This window comes from Berghia stephanieae, chromosome 3 (assembly GCF_034508935.2).
Source record: "Berghia stephanieae isolate SIO BIC M18660-M18661 chromosome 3, UCSD_Bste_1.3, whole genome shotgun sequence".
In the NCBI taxonomy this organism is placed as follows: Eukaryota; Metazoa; Mollusca; class Gastropoda; order Nudibranchia; family Aeolidiidae; genus Berghia; species Berghia stephanieae.
Genome location: NC_088362.1, coordinates 18,800,211 through 18,814,985, shown reverse-complemented (window position 1 = coordinate 18,814,985; position 14,775 = coordinate 18,800,211). Strand labels below are relative to the sequence as shown.

At 38.5% G+C, this 14,775-nt stretch overlaps 1 protein-coding gene across 2 annotated transcripts in view; it reads right to left on the bottom strand.

Moving 5' to 3' along the window:
• Nucleotides 1–12,184, bottom strand: part of LOC144967285 (transmembrane protein 45B-like) — a 52,901-nt gene extending 40,717 nt beyond the window's left edge. Inside the window, exon 1 of one of the 2 annotated variants that reach the window (XM_078904339.1) lies at nucleotides 12,000–12,184. The gene's annotated coding sequence lies outside the window, so the exon portion shown is untranslated. Of the gene's footprint in view, nucleotides 1–11,308 lie in introns of both variants that reach the window. The other variant, XM_078904338.1, reaches the window with a different exon arrangement.
• Between the last annotated feature and the right edge of the window lie 2,591 nt (nucleotides 12,185–14,775).

The following is a 14,775-nucleotide window of genomic DNA, read 5'->3' as shown; positions in this document are numbered from 1 at the left end:
TAAAAGGGAAACTTACCCGTATAAATTTTATTCACTTTTGAAAGTTTACAGGGTCCCAATATATCTAGCTCAGGGACGAGATTGATTCCGAGAGAAGTCGAGACTTTTTTCTGACCCCTTTGACCATCCAGTAGTAACTGGGTCTTTTTAGACCTGACGGAAAGCACTGTGTGATAGACTAATAGCGTCCTATCCAAATAGGGTAGCAAGCTATTGTCCGTCACGCTATAGAAACCGGGATAAACTCCGGCTCCATGGGCTTTGAAAGGCTACGTTTTGCCCTATTCTCCACTAGTAGAAGAAAAAGGAGTAATATTATGCCAGGCCTATCTCTTTAACCCACTAAAGTAGTCCTTTAGGCCCACAGGGCCGGAGTTTATCCCGGTTTCTATAGCGTGAAACAGACAAAAACAATTGATTGCTATCCTATGGATAGGACGCTAGTCTATCGCAAAGTACTTTCCGCCAGATCTAACAGACTCAGCTACCCAATCACTGCTGGGTGTGACTCGAGTGCCCTATCAACTGAGCTATCTGGACCCCCACAATATTACTAGCGCGCTAAAAAGCATAATTAACATAACGTTATATTTTATATTATAGTCTAGTGATATTATCTTTCATTGTAGATATCATTTATACGGATAAATTTCTCTTTCATATATTATGTGATTCATGTTTTTCGGATATCTAATAATTGATTCATCTGTCATGTTTGAATAATTCTCTAATAATTACGGCAACATCTGTGTCTTTATGAATTTCACAAACGCTTGCGTTAATGATCATAAAGTGTATCTGTTGTTTCGTCAAATCCGTGAAGTTTTCCTGTCGGTAAAATAAATTTGGAAACTTGTATTGTGGGACATACTGATGGGATTTTCAATCTCGTATGTAATACGGTACTGGTCGTGACTATGGTCTTTGTGCGGCTATGTGGTCTAGTGGTATGACACCCGCTTTCGGATCGGAAGGTCCTGGGTTCGAGCCTCGCGCTCGGCGCAGAGTTGAGTCCTTGGAAAAGGCTCTTTACTCACATTCTCTCACCGTACTCAGGTGTAAAATGATTACCTGGCCGTTAACAGCGTTGTCTTTGTCCGAAAAATTGTAATATGACCTAAAAGGCGTTATGTCCTGTCCTACATGTTAAATGTTGCTGTTGACCAGGGACCCCTTGTAAAGCCCTTGGAGCACATTTATTGGATATTGCTCTATATAAAAGCTCAATTTTAATTTTTTTTTTTATTTTTTATATCTTAACTGCACCGGGGATCGATCTCCGCTTCTTTGTTTGTGAAGCGAATGCTCTACCTACTGAGCTATCGAGCCCTTATGAGTCGTTCTGTCCATAATTATTGAAAGTTTATATTTCTATAACAAAAACTTCTTGTTAATTGGTGTATTTAGCGGGTTCAACCGTAGCCATCGTTAACTTGTAGTCTAAGTCTTACTAAGACCCATTTTTTGACGTCATTTTTAGATATGTGGACAGTTTAGTGAGTTGTCGTTAGTAGGGCGCAAATAAAGCGTGAGTTGTATTCAACAGTTTAACACGCTTTGTTTTCTGTGGTGGCCGAAGACTTGTCTTATGATGTCATTTATTTTTGTCAGTATCAGCGTAGCCATCGTTAACTTATAGTCTGACATGACCAAAAAATGACGTCAAAATGCCAGTCTTTTGCCACAAAAGGAAGCAAATCGTGAGTTGTATTCAATAATGGTAACACTTGTTTCCATGAGCAGTACTAACGACAACTCTAGGCAGTGCAAAAACCAAATAATGACGTCAAACTGCCAGTCCTTTTGGATTTCAGTGTCAGGCTATAACATAACGATGGCGACGCTAGAACCCTCTAAGACTTACAGTTTGACGTCATTTTAAAGGTTTGTACACCGTTTAGTGGGTTGTCGTTAGTAGTACTAAAGGTAACAAGTGATTCCATTGGCTGAACTATTGAATACAACACACGATGGGTTTTCTTTTGTGGACAAAGACTTGTCTTTTGACGCCATTTTTGGTCAGTGCCAGGCTATAAGTTTACGATGGTCAAGCCGTAGCCATCGTTAACTTATAACCCGACACTAGAAACCCCTAGGACTTATAGTTTGACGTCATTTTTTAAGGTTTTTGGACTGTCTAGTGAGTCGTCGTTAGCTATGCTCAAGGAAACAAGTGATTCTATTGGTTGATCTATTGAATACAACTCACGAATTGTTTTTTTTTTTGTGGCCAAAGACTTGTCTTTTGACGTAATTTTTTGGTCAGTGTCAGGCTACAAGTTCACGATGGCTACGGTCAGGACAAGAGTTTACGAAGGCTATCGTTCAACCCTCTCTTGACCAAATCTAGTAAAATCGTCACGTTTGTTACGATCCAAGATATTTTCCTTATTAAGATTTGCCATGTACACAACAAAAGTTGAAGGGAAACACACACACACACACACACACACACACACACACATATATATATATATATATATATATATATATATTGTGCGGCTATGTGGTTTAGTGGTATGACACTCGCTTTCGGATCGGCACCGGCGCATAGTTGAGTCCTTGGAAAAGACCTTTTTACTAACATTCTCTTACCGTACTCAGGTGTAAAATGAGTACCTGGCCGTTTACAGCGTTGTCTCCGTCTGAAAAAAAATGTAACATCGCTTAACGGGCGTCATGTCCCGTCCTAAATGCTACATGTTGCTGTTGGCCAAGGACCCCTTGTAAAGCGCTTTGAGCACATTTAGTGGATATTGGGCTATATAAAAGCTCAATTTTTAAAAATATTTATATATTTCAAGTACAATTATGATCAACGTCTCTCTCTCTCTCTCTCTCTCTCTCTCTCTCTCTCTCTCTCTCTCTCTCTCTCTCTCTATCTATCTATCTATCTCTCAGCTTGAAATATTTTATTAATAGCTAGCTCCTTTTTTAAAAAAGTTGAGCACTATTATTTCACTGTTTTTGCTTTTATTATATATATATATATATATATATATATATATATATATATATATATATATATATATATATATATATGGCTAAACGGTACGGTCTTTGCTTCGTACCCGAAAGGTATCGAGTTCTATTACCCGCCACTGCGCTGTGTGACCTTGAGCAAGTCACCTCACCTTTAGCTCAATTTGCGGCCCTGCACTGCGGCTGACGCCTGGGTTATTCCAGTCCTCCCTTGGAATAGACCCTAGAGACAAATTTCTCCATTGGGATGAATAAAGGATATAAGTTGTGTTTGTTATCTATATAAGTTAATGCTGTTTTATAAAGCTCATTTTGCTGAAAACAATAATGTGCAGGGAGTCTCTATCTGTCCTGGGTGCAGTTCTGACCTCCCGTACACCCAGCAGTGATTGGGTAGCTGGGTCTGTTAGATCTGGCGGAAAGTACTTTGCGATAGACTAGCGTCCTATACATAGGATAGCAATCAATTGCTATGGTCTGTTTCACGCTATAGAAACCGGAATAAACTCCGGCTCTATGGGCCTGAAGGACTACTTTAGTGGGTTAAAGAGATAAGACCTCTATGCATTTTAGTTTGAGTGTAAAAAAAAAATCAATTTTTGTGTTGAGTGGGTATGACGTATCGGGGGATAACATATCTAAGAATGGTCGGTAAGAAGTGAGTTAAAGGATATATTTTAGCGCATTATTTAGAGCATTTATATAGCGCACAACTTTTGATGAATCACATTCTTTCAGTCAGTTACAATACCAGCAGAATAACTTTTGTCTCCACAACAGGTACTTTCTAATGAATATTTTTTTTTTGGTTCTTTGAAGCGAACACTTCGACTTCGAGTCTCGTCTCCGTTCACTCGCAACTCGCCAGCCGATTAGATTCGGCTTTTAAAAATGTTTTACTTAGGGTAGGGTGTCGTCTAATTTAGACAAAGTACTCTACTTGTTGACATTTGTTAACTTATGAAAGTGCTTGATGTCGCGTATTATGCTTTTTAGCACAAAGAGTGGGCCTACTACCTATATGTGAACCATCGTCTCAAAGTGGGATTATGTTGGAACGAACCAGATGCTCAAAAGCCGAATTTAATGTTGAAACTGGTCAAAAATATAAATTGTTGGCATTAACACCATAAAATATCGATTCCAATCTCCTCAATAAATCGTATAAACTCAACGCAAGTCTGATATTTCTGGCTATAAATTCAATTTTCAACATCTTAAACAACCCGACTTAATACCGTTTTGAGGCGAAGGGTCACATATACGAGAAGACAGAAATAATTTTTATTGTATTATTACAACAAAACCCGCCTTAAAAAGAGATCAGATAAAATTCTTGCTATTATTTTATTGTCGTAAAACTTTATTTCATTAGTCTAACTAACCATAGATATGTGTTAAAGGGAAGGATCATTTTCAATTGTGCACACTGAAAAGGTATTCGGGGAATCTTTTCTTTGGTTCATTTCTACAATTGATAATCCCAGCCACATCTCTGGAAAGACATATTATATAATAATAAAATAATATTTAGAAATTTGGCCAGAAAACTCGTCTTTCAAATATCCGTAGATTTAAATTATGACCATCATCTTGACAATAATTCTCAAACCTGGGACCGCGCGAGGTCTTTCCCCGAGTACGGAAGTTAACGACTGGTTAAACATCCTTGCTTTTATTGTTATTAAACGTTATTTCATTTGAATCTGACGAGTCATTGGGGGGGGGGGGGTTCAAGGAAGGCAGAGAGAGAGAGAGAGAAAGAGAGAGAGAGAGAGAGAGAGAGAGAGAGAGAGAGGAGAGATGAGAGAGAGAGAGAGAAAGAGAGAGAGAGGGAGAGAGAGAGAGAGAGAGAGAGAGAGGGAGAGAGAGAGAGAGAGAGAGAGAGGGAGAGAGAGAGAGAGAGAAAGAGAGAGAGAGAGAGAGAGAGAGAGAGAGGAATGAAATAGAGCAACAAGGAGATGAAGTGATGAGATGTCGCTCGCTCTCTCTCTTTCTCTCTCTCTCTCTCTCTCTCTCTCTCTCTCCGCCCCCCATATCCCTCTCTCTCCGCCCCCCAACCCCCACTAGTTTAACATTGTTGTAAAAGATAATATTTTGCGTCATTTTTTGAGACTTCTATTACAACAATGAGCCCATAAGGAATTGGGTTATCAGAACTGTAAATAAGTGCACGTCGATTCAGACCATTATGACTAGTGGTCACGCTATTGCCATACCATACATACAATACAATGTAACAGATTTATTCAATAGGATTCAATAGTCGTAACGTCACTTCCTTCCTAATGACGCATGGTAACTTAGCAACACTGGCTCTAAACTATCGGAACAATGGCGGACGCCCGTATGAATTATTTCTCCGGCGAGCATAAAGGGTATCCAGAGGGGAAAAAACCCATACATTTGATCATGTTTTGACTTTTACACATTCTGATCACAAGGCATATGAAAAGTTCTAGCCAGCATGAAAAATAAAAAGTAATGATTTTCTTTGTTTAGAACCAAGATGGCCGCCGTTGCCAGGCGGCGTGACATCAGACTATTGAATCGTATTGACTTGGCTTTCAATCGACTGAGGTATCGACTTCCATTATAATACACCAGTTCAGCTTGTACATGAGTAAACTTGAACTTGATCCTGACTGGACATCCAGCGTTCCATCGATTGGACAAGGCCGACGGGTACATAATAATATGTGACCCACCGTATCAAAGCGGTATTATGTCGGGATCCACTCGGTAAGGGAAATTGAATTCATAGCCACAAATATCCAACTTGGCTTTAATTTCTGTAGGTCATGGTGGAGTATAAAGACTATTTCTTGCATTGCAAAAACTTCTAAGCACCAATTTCTCATAATTTTATCTCTAAATTCACTTTTTGGAGTCTGAATCATCCCGACATAATACCGTTTTGAGACGGAGGGTCACATATAATATGCAAGCTTGACATCCGAATGGGGCTAGTTTAACATTGCTATAATGGACAATATTTGATCGATATTTGAAGGACGAGTTTTCCATCCAAAATTTTTGATTTCGTGTCTTTCCAGAGTACGATAGTTAACTGGTTAATGCCTATGAGTTTTTGGTTACAAAAGTTATATACCATAATATAGTGCGGCTATGTGGTCTAGTGGTATGACACTCGCTTTCGGATAGGAAGGTCCTGGGTTCGAGCCTCGTGCTCGGCGCATAGTTGAGTCCTTGGAAAAGGCTCTTTACTCGCATTCTCTCACCGTACTCAGGTGTAAAATGAGTACCTGGCCGTTAACAGCGTTGTCTTTGTCCGAAAAATTGCAATATTGCCAAACAGGCGTCATGTCCCGTCCTACATGTTAAATGTTGCTGTTGACCAGGGACCCCCTGTTAAGCGCTTTGAGCACATTTAGTGGATATTGCGCTATATAAAGCTCAAATTGTCAAATTGTTAATATATAGTAGTTTGGCGAATTATATGTCAAAATGTAGACAATGTGGCGTAATGATTGTTGATTTAATTTTCATTTTACGATTTTCATAAACACGCCGTTAAATATCAAGACATCTATCTAGATCTTTACGTTTAATTTGAGAAAAAATAATTGTGTTTTGGTTTAGCTTACTTGACTAATTGCCAATCGTCTCCTAATCTTCGGACTGGGACGAATTGGCAACTTCTCAGATTTTTTTGATAAGTTCTTTCCACTGATGACGGTCTGCTGCGGTGGATCCTATGTGTTCTAAATTCATTTCGCATATCAGTACTTCTGTGTCATCTTGAGGTCTTTATTTATCGTAGTATATTATTGTATGCTTGTTGTGGGTCTGCCTTTGTGTTTGTAATGTGATTATTGTGTTTTGGTTTAACAATAAATAATGAATAAAAAACACTTGTTAATTGTTGAAAATTCCAAATGGCATCTTCAATGCGACGAAAGCGAAGATTGCTAGCTCCTGAGAAGAAGTAGAAGAAGGAGGAGGAGATGGTGGTGAAAGAGGAGAAAGAGGAGGAGGAGGGGGAGAAGGAGATGAAGAAAAGTAAGAAGAAGAAGAATAAGAAGAAGAAGAAGAAGAAGAAGAAGAAGAAGAAGAAGAAGAAGAAGAAGAAGAAGAAGAAGGAGGAGGAGAGGAGAGAGGAGGAGGAGGAGGAGGAGGAGGAGAGGAGGAGAGGAAGGAGATGAGGAGTAGTAGGAGGAGGAGAAGTCGATGGTGGTGGTGGAGGAAAAGGATGAGGAGGATGAGGATGAGAAGAAGAAGGAGGAGGAGGAGGAGGAGGGGAGGAGGAGGAGAAAAAGAAGGAGGAGGAGGAGAAGAAAGAAGAGAAGAAGAGAGAAGTAAGAGTAGGAGTAAGTGAGATAGTAAGTAGTAGTAGGTAGTAGTAGTAGAGAAGAGAAGAAGAAGAAGAGAAGTAAGAAGAGAGAAGAAGAAGAAGGAAGAGAAGAAGAAGAAGAAGAAGAGAAGAAGAAGAGAAGAAGAAGAAGAGAAGAAAGAAGAAGAAGAAGAAGAAGAAGAAGAGAGAAGAAGAAGAAGAAGAGAAGAAGAAGAGAAGAAGAAGAAGAAGAAGAAGAAGAAGGAAGAAGAAAGAAGAAGAAGAAGAAGAAGAAGAAGAAGAAAGAAGAAGAAGAAGAAGAAGAAGAAGAAGAAGAAGAAGAAGAAGAAGAAGAAGAAGAAGAAGAAGAAGAAGAAGAAAGAAGAAGAAAGAAAAGAAGAAGAAGAAGAAGAAGAAGAAAAGAAGAAGAAGAAGAAGAAGAAGAAGAAGAAGAAGAAGAAGAAGAAGAAGAAGAAGAAGAAGAGAAAAAGAAGAAGAAAAGAAGAAGAAGAAGAAGGAAGAAGAAGAAGAAGAAGAAAGAAGAAGAAGAAGAAGAAGAAGAAGAGAAGAAGAAGAAGAAGAAGAGAAGAAGAGAGAAGAAGAAGAAGAAAAGAAGAAGAAGAAGAAGAGAAGAAGAGAAGAAGAAAGAAGAAGAAGAAGAAGAAGAAGAAGAAGAAGAAGAAGAGAAAGAAGAAGAGAAGGAGAGGAGAGGAGGAGAAGGAGGACGAGGAGGAGTAGGAGGAGGAGGAGGAAGAGGAGGAGGAGCAGCAGCAGCAGTAGGAGATAACCAATTACAAAAGAGGTCCTTGAGGGTGGGTTGAATGTTTGGTCTTATGTTTGAAGTGGGGTAGGGGGGGGGGGGGGGGAAGGCAAATACGGATACTAAACAAATGGTAAGATAACATGTAGATTGGGCTCAAGAACGTGACTTTGATAAGAAGCATGTGATCTTGTGTCACGCGAAACACGCGAAACACCTCATTTAAAATGTTGAGGATACCGACTCCTGACTCGTTGGTTATAGTTTTGTTGTTATTCATATTCACAAACTCGAGTAGACTGAGCTCGTTGGCCTTGATACGCAAATAATCAAAGAGTAGAAAACTCTGACAGGGATGCATACTCTCCCCAACCTTATTGACCATGTACCTCAGAACCATCAGTCTTCTACCACAATTGGGGGGGGGGGGGGGGCTGGGAAATATTATGGAACTTACACTTTGCTGATGACACAGTGAACAAGAATTGCAGTCTCTAACCAACATTCTGAACCAGGCGACATCTAAGTACGGCATGGAAATCAACAAAGATAAATCGCAGATTCTTGTCAACAGCCGAGGTGAAAGCCAAAGCTAGTATCATCTTAAATGGCGAGACACTGCAACAGGAAATACCTTCAAATATCTTGGAGTGTTGCTGACCGAGGATGGAACGAGTGTAACAGAAGTCAAGTCAAGGATAGGCAAGGCGACGGCGGTTATGGCAAGACTCAACAAGATTGGGAAAAGCCAGATAAGCTTTCAATAAAAATTTAGACTGTACAGGTCACTTGTACTATCTGCACAACTATGATATGACTGTGAAGCCTTGACAATGAATGCGGAACTAGAGAGGCTAATCAATGTGTTCGAGAGCAAGAGTTACAGGAAAATCCTACGAGTGTCATATCTGGAACACAAAACAAATAAGGATTTTCTTGGAGATGTGGAAAAGCTAGCGGGAAGACAAGCATTAAAAGACGGACACTTGCATAGTTTGGACAACTTTTCAGACATGACAGCTTGTACAAGACAGTCATGCAAGGTACGGTGGAAGGTCAAAGAAGAAGAGGAATACAAAGGAAAATGTGGCTGGATAACATCAAGGAGTGGACAGGATGGACGCCGTACGAGCTGACAGAGAAAGCCAGTGACCGAGATGTGTGGCACCGTGTTAGTAGAAAACGGTAGGTGCTGCCTGATGCCTGTGGTCGTGAAAATTCTAACGAAAGAGTGATAGAGAGGCTTCGTATGGGAACAATACGGACAGTGGACGTTTCGGGTACAAACCCTTCGTCAGTACAACAATATACAAATTAACGTTTTCCACGTTAATTTGTGTATTGTTGTGCTGACGAACTGTTTGTACGTGAAACGTCCATGGCCTGTATTGTTCCCATACGAAGCCTCTCCATTTTCACTCTTTCGTTGGCACCGTGTTATGATGACTGCATCCCTCAAGTCCCACCGATGACCATCTGGTCATGGGAAAAGAAATGAATGAAAAAATGAAAATATTCTTTGTCACTTGGTACTTGATGGATGGGTTGAAAGAATGCTTTGTGTAGTGATACAGATGAAACTTTATCGTGTGTTTAACACAATTGATAATTTGATTGAGAAGTGAGTACTCGAAGTCAAATAATAATATTGGATATATATATATAATATATATATATAATATATATATATATATAATCGCAGATGACGTCACTCAGGTCTTTGTTATTGTTTTTTGCCATCCGCGTTTATGAGTAATGCTCACTGAACTGTATTAGCCTGACTATAAACGTTCATGGATACACACAGTTTTATGTGTTGGTCCGTTATACTTCCGGATGGCAATGTTATGAGCTTCTTAGCCAAGCGCATACTATATATATATATATATATATATATATATATATATATATATATATACATATATATATATATGTGTGTGTGTGTATTATATCCACACAAACACACACACACACACAGAGGGAGAGAGATGGACAGATAGATAGTGATAGACAGATAGATAGATAGATAGATAGATAGATAGATAGATAGATAGATAGATAGATAGAGAGGGAGAGAGAGAGAGAGAGAGAGAGAGAGAGATAGAGAGAGAGAGATGGAGAGATAGTAGCTAGATAGATAGCGGATGGATGTATAGAGAGATAGAGAAAGAAAGAAAGAGAGAGAGAGAGAGAGAAAGAGAGAGAGAGAGAGAGAGAGAGAGAGAGAGACAGAGAGAAAGAGAGGTGGAATGAAAATATGCGTATGCGGGTATATATATATATATATATATATATATATATATATATATATATATATAGTGTGTGTGTGTGTGTATGTGTGTGTGCATTTTAAAAAATTCCATTGTTAGGTTAGGTCAAGCAAGGTATGTCGCGGTTCCTTCTCTTCTATTATCATTCCGTCGTGGTTCATGAATAAAATTAAATTGGAATGCAAATATATTCAGTGATTGTTGAAACATAGATAATCCTGTCATTGTCTTCACAAGTTGTGTTTCCCCTTAACGCTCTCGATTATTTTTGCGCTGCTTTGCGGTTCAAAGGTAATGGGAGCGATCTATATTCATGTTTTCGTCCAACCAAGTCATCGATCACATGATTTGTTGCTGTCCAACGATTGGATATTTCTTCAGAAATGTAAACACGCTGCTTTGTTTATGAAAGTTGTAAGCAATACCCATGTGTCAAGCTGATCAAAATGACCAATCGTGATGGTAAATATTTCAAAAAATGTGAACACTTGTCACTATGTAGGTCACCTTGAGCACATACTCAAATGTGACCAATGACCTCGAGCACATGGAAATGTAATATAGATCATGCCCATTACGATAATCAGCTTGCGATCCATGGATAGAATGAAGTTGACTTCAATCGAGTCTTTGTTATTGTTTTTTGCCATCCGCGTTATGAGTAATTCTCACTAATTTGTATTAACCAGACTATAAAAGTTTAAGGTTATACATGGTTTTATGAGTTGGTCTGTTATACTTCCGGATGGCAATGTTGTAATCTTCTTAACCAAGCGCATACTATCTATAGGTCAAAGTTTTGCAGTTTAGTATTGACACTACTTTTTACTCTCCTTTTCTCAACATAATCTGTAAAATAAATGTGCAACTATGTATAATAATAGTAATAATAATAATATTAATAATAATAATAATAATAATAATAATAATAATAATAATAATAATAATAACAATAATAATAATAATAATAATAATAATAACAGCATTAAACTTCCTACTCACCTTTTGTTATCGGGTAATAGATAGTATAAATCACAAAATTCCTCCAACAAGTTTGAACGAGGATGATATTTTATTTCATGTATAAAATGATATACGTAATATTATCTCCACAGCTGTTTCACCAAATATAAACGTAATAATAAACCGTGCAATTCACAACACGTACACTTTTGCATCACTTCATATACATAAAATCATAATAAATCATTGTTTTCACTTTTAATCATAATTAGAAATAGGCAATGAAGGTAAAAAAAATATAATAAAGCTAACACATTCTATAGATAGTGAGTGAAATATGGATTCGAGCAGGACAGCATTGAACACGCATAATAAATGTTTAATCTATCTGTGACCGACCGTGCCGCTAACGGAAAGGCATGTAGGTTTTATTACTGTTATAGTATAGATAGTGGTTGAAGTGTCCAGTGTCCAAGCTTTTAGTACATTGGTTTTATAGATAGTATGCAGATGACGTCACTCAGGCCTTTGTTATTGTTTTTGCCATCCGCGTTTGTGAGTTGTTCTCACTAAACTGTATTAACCGACTATAAAAGTTCATGGTTACACAGAGTTTGTGTGTTGGTCCGTTATACTTCCGGATGGCAATGTTGTGAACTCCTTGGCCAAGCGCATTCTATCTATACCAATATAAATTAATGCACCGTCGTACCTGTATCGTGTTACCTACCTGTCCTGGACGAACGACTCTCTGTTTTCGCGTTCGCGGCGGACAAGCTAGGCGTCAATACATTATTATCTACTATTATTATAGTATTTTATGTTCTTTGGGTGCGATGTTGACTGCCTCTCTCTTTTTTTTTCTCTCTTCACTCTCTCTCTCTCCATCTCTCTTCAACGTGTTCTCTTCTCATTGTGGGGTTAGCTTGTCATTCTTGCTGCTCTTTCGGTACAGTGCTTTTGCTCTCTATTATAGATAGTAGATGTGTGATTGTTGGGTGTATAGTCGTCGTAGGCAGTCCGTCACCACAGACTACTCCTATTCTCTATGTTTGTCACAGACTTTGTGAATTTTTGGTGCTCGCGCGCGTTTGTGTGTTTACACTAAGTGCGTGTGTGTTTGTGTATGTGTGTGTTTGTGTGCGTGTGTGTGTGTTTGTGTGTGTGTGTGTGTGGTGATAAGAATATGGGACAGTCGCCAGACCAAACAAACCTGTCGGCCCGGAGCGCTGAATGAGGAACGGCGAAACGGTCATTACCTAACTATCTGGAAAGGTCAAAGAACCATTTCGTTTTAAGTTCTTGTCACGTATCTCGAGGTAAAATCGGACAGAGAAGTGCCGTGACACTTTCCTCCTCTCTTCCGGTTCAAAACTACTTCGACGTGTGTAACTGGTCCTCCGGAGAAATTATAACAATGACAAGGTTACATATCAAATCACAACGTGTCATGACTATTATTTTAGTAGAAGGATGTAAAGATAGTATGCGCTTGGCTAAGAAGCTCACAACATTGCCATCCGGAAGTATAACGGGCCAACACACAAAACTGTGTGTAACCTTAAACGTTTATAGTCTGCCAGTCTTTTGCCACAAAAGAAAACAAATCGTGAGTTGTATTCAATAGTTCAACCAATGAAATAACTTGTTTCCATGAGATCTCCTACGACAACTCACTAGGCGGTGCAAAAACCAAATAATGTTTTTTAGAAGAAAAATAATCAAGCTGCAATTAATATTATTATTTTTTTTTTGGTTGAAAATAAAATTCACTTACTGATGTGCTTTTGAATGGAATGAGAGTGGTTAAGATTCAAATGTTTTTCAAGTTCGCTTACTCTTAATAAAATTGGTAAGGGGGGGGGGGGGGGGGGGGGGGATTGGCGAGGTGAATGGGTTGTGATTTTCAATGCAGAATTTTCATGACTGCCCAATGCCAGTCAAAATCACTAGCAGCTTGGTTCTACATAAACATAGAAAATCGGTACTTTTGATTCTTCCTGCTGGCTAGAACTTTTTCACATGTCATGTGATCTGAATGTATAAAAGTCACAGCATGATCAAATTGACAATTTTTTAAAAATAGTCTAGATACACTTATGCTCGTGGGAGAAGTATTTCATAAGGGCGTCCGCCATTCTTCCTATAGATAGTATGCAGATGACGTCACTCAGGCCTTTGTTATTGTTTTTGCCATCCGCGTTTGTGAGTTGTTCTCACTAAACTGTCTCAACCAGAATATAAAAGTTCATGGTTACACAGAGTTTGTGTGTTGGTCCGTTATACTTCCGGATGGCAATGTTGTGAATTGCTTGGCCAAGCGCATTCTATCTATATAGATATCTATAGATAGAATGCGCTTGGCCAAGGAATTCACAACATTGCCATCCGGAAGTATAACGGACCAACACACAAACTCTGTGTAACCATGAACTTTTATAGTCTGGTTAATACAGTTTAGTGAGAACAACTCACAAACTCGGATGGCAAAAACAATAACAAAGGCCTGAGTGACGTCATCTGCATACTATCTATAGTTTAAACCAGTTACTAAATTACCATGCGTCATTACGAGGGAAGTGACGTCACGACTATTGAAGCTTATTCAATTGTATAAATTTGTTCATAGTGTAGATAATATAGACTATAGTGAATTTTTTTGATTACTCTTCCATAACATTTACACTTGGTGATGAATTAAATTTTTTCATTTCAAGACATTTTACTTCAATTCGATAAAATTCATTTATTTGTTGTACAGTAAAAACATGGAACAATTTGAAATTTCAAACGAAAATTGCAAATAGCATTAATGATTTATCACATTATATTGACAAAGAACTTGTCGACCTGAAATATGTATACGATTAAGTGATTATATCTGATGATACTTATTTTCAATTTGTCGTTGCGTGACACATACTTTGCTAACAGAACGTTGTAACCAACAATTTCATGGTATTAAAGGATCGATCTGTCCTTTTTTTAAAGGCCTGATATTTTGATATGATATAATAAAAGGCTGTTACATACAGCACTTTAAGGGGCAGTGTGGCTTAGATGTACGGTCTTTGCTTCGTCCCCGAAAGGTACCGAGTTCGATCACCCGCCGCTGCGCTGTGTGGCCTTGAGCAAGTCACCTCGCCCTAGCGCAATTTGCGGCGCTGCACTTCTGCTGACGCCTGGGGTCTTCCAGTCTCCCCTTGGAATAGACCCTAGAGACAAATTTCCCCTATGGGATGAATAAAGGGAATTTTTTTTTATTTTTTTATTTTAAAGAAGTAGAATTGAGCAGATATTGAAAATTCTAAATTAATCATTCTAATCTGAGATATACCATGTGCAAATTTAGATGAATTCTGTGTGTGTGCTGAAGATGATTTGTAGCTGAACTCATCTTGTTTCTTTTGTTTTGTTCTGTTATGTTTTGTTGTTGTTGTTATTTTGTGGGTTTGAATTTGTTTCACTTTTTATTTCTCTAGCTTATTACTCTCATCTGAGATTTA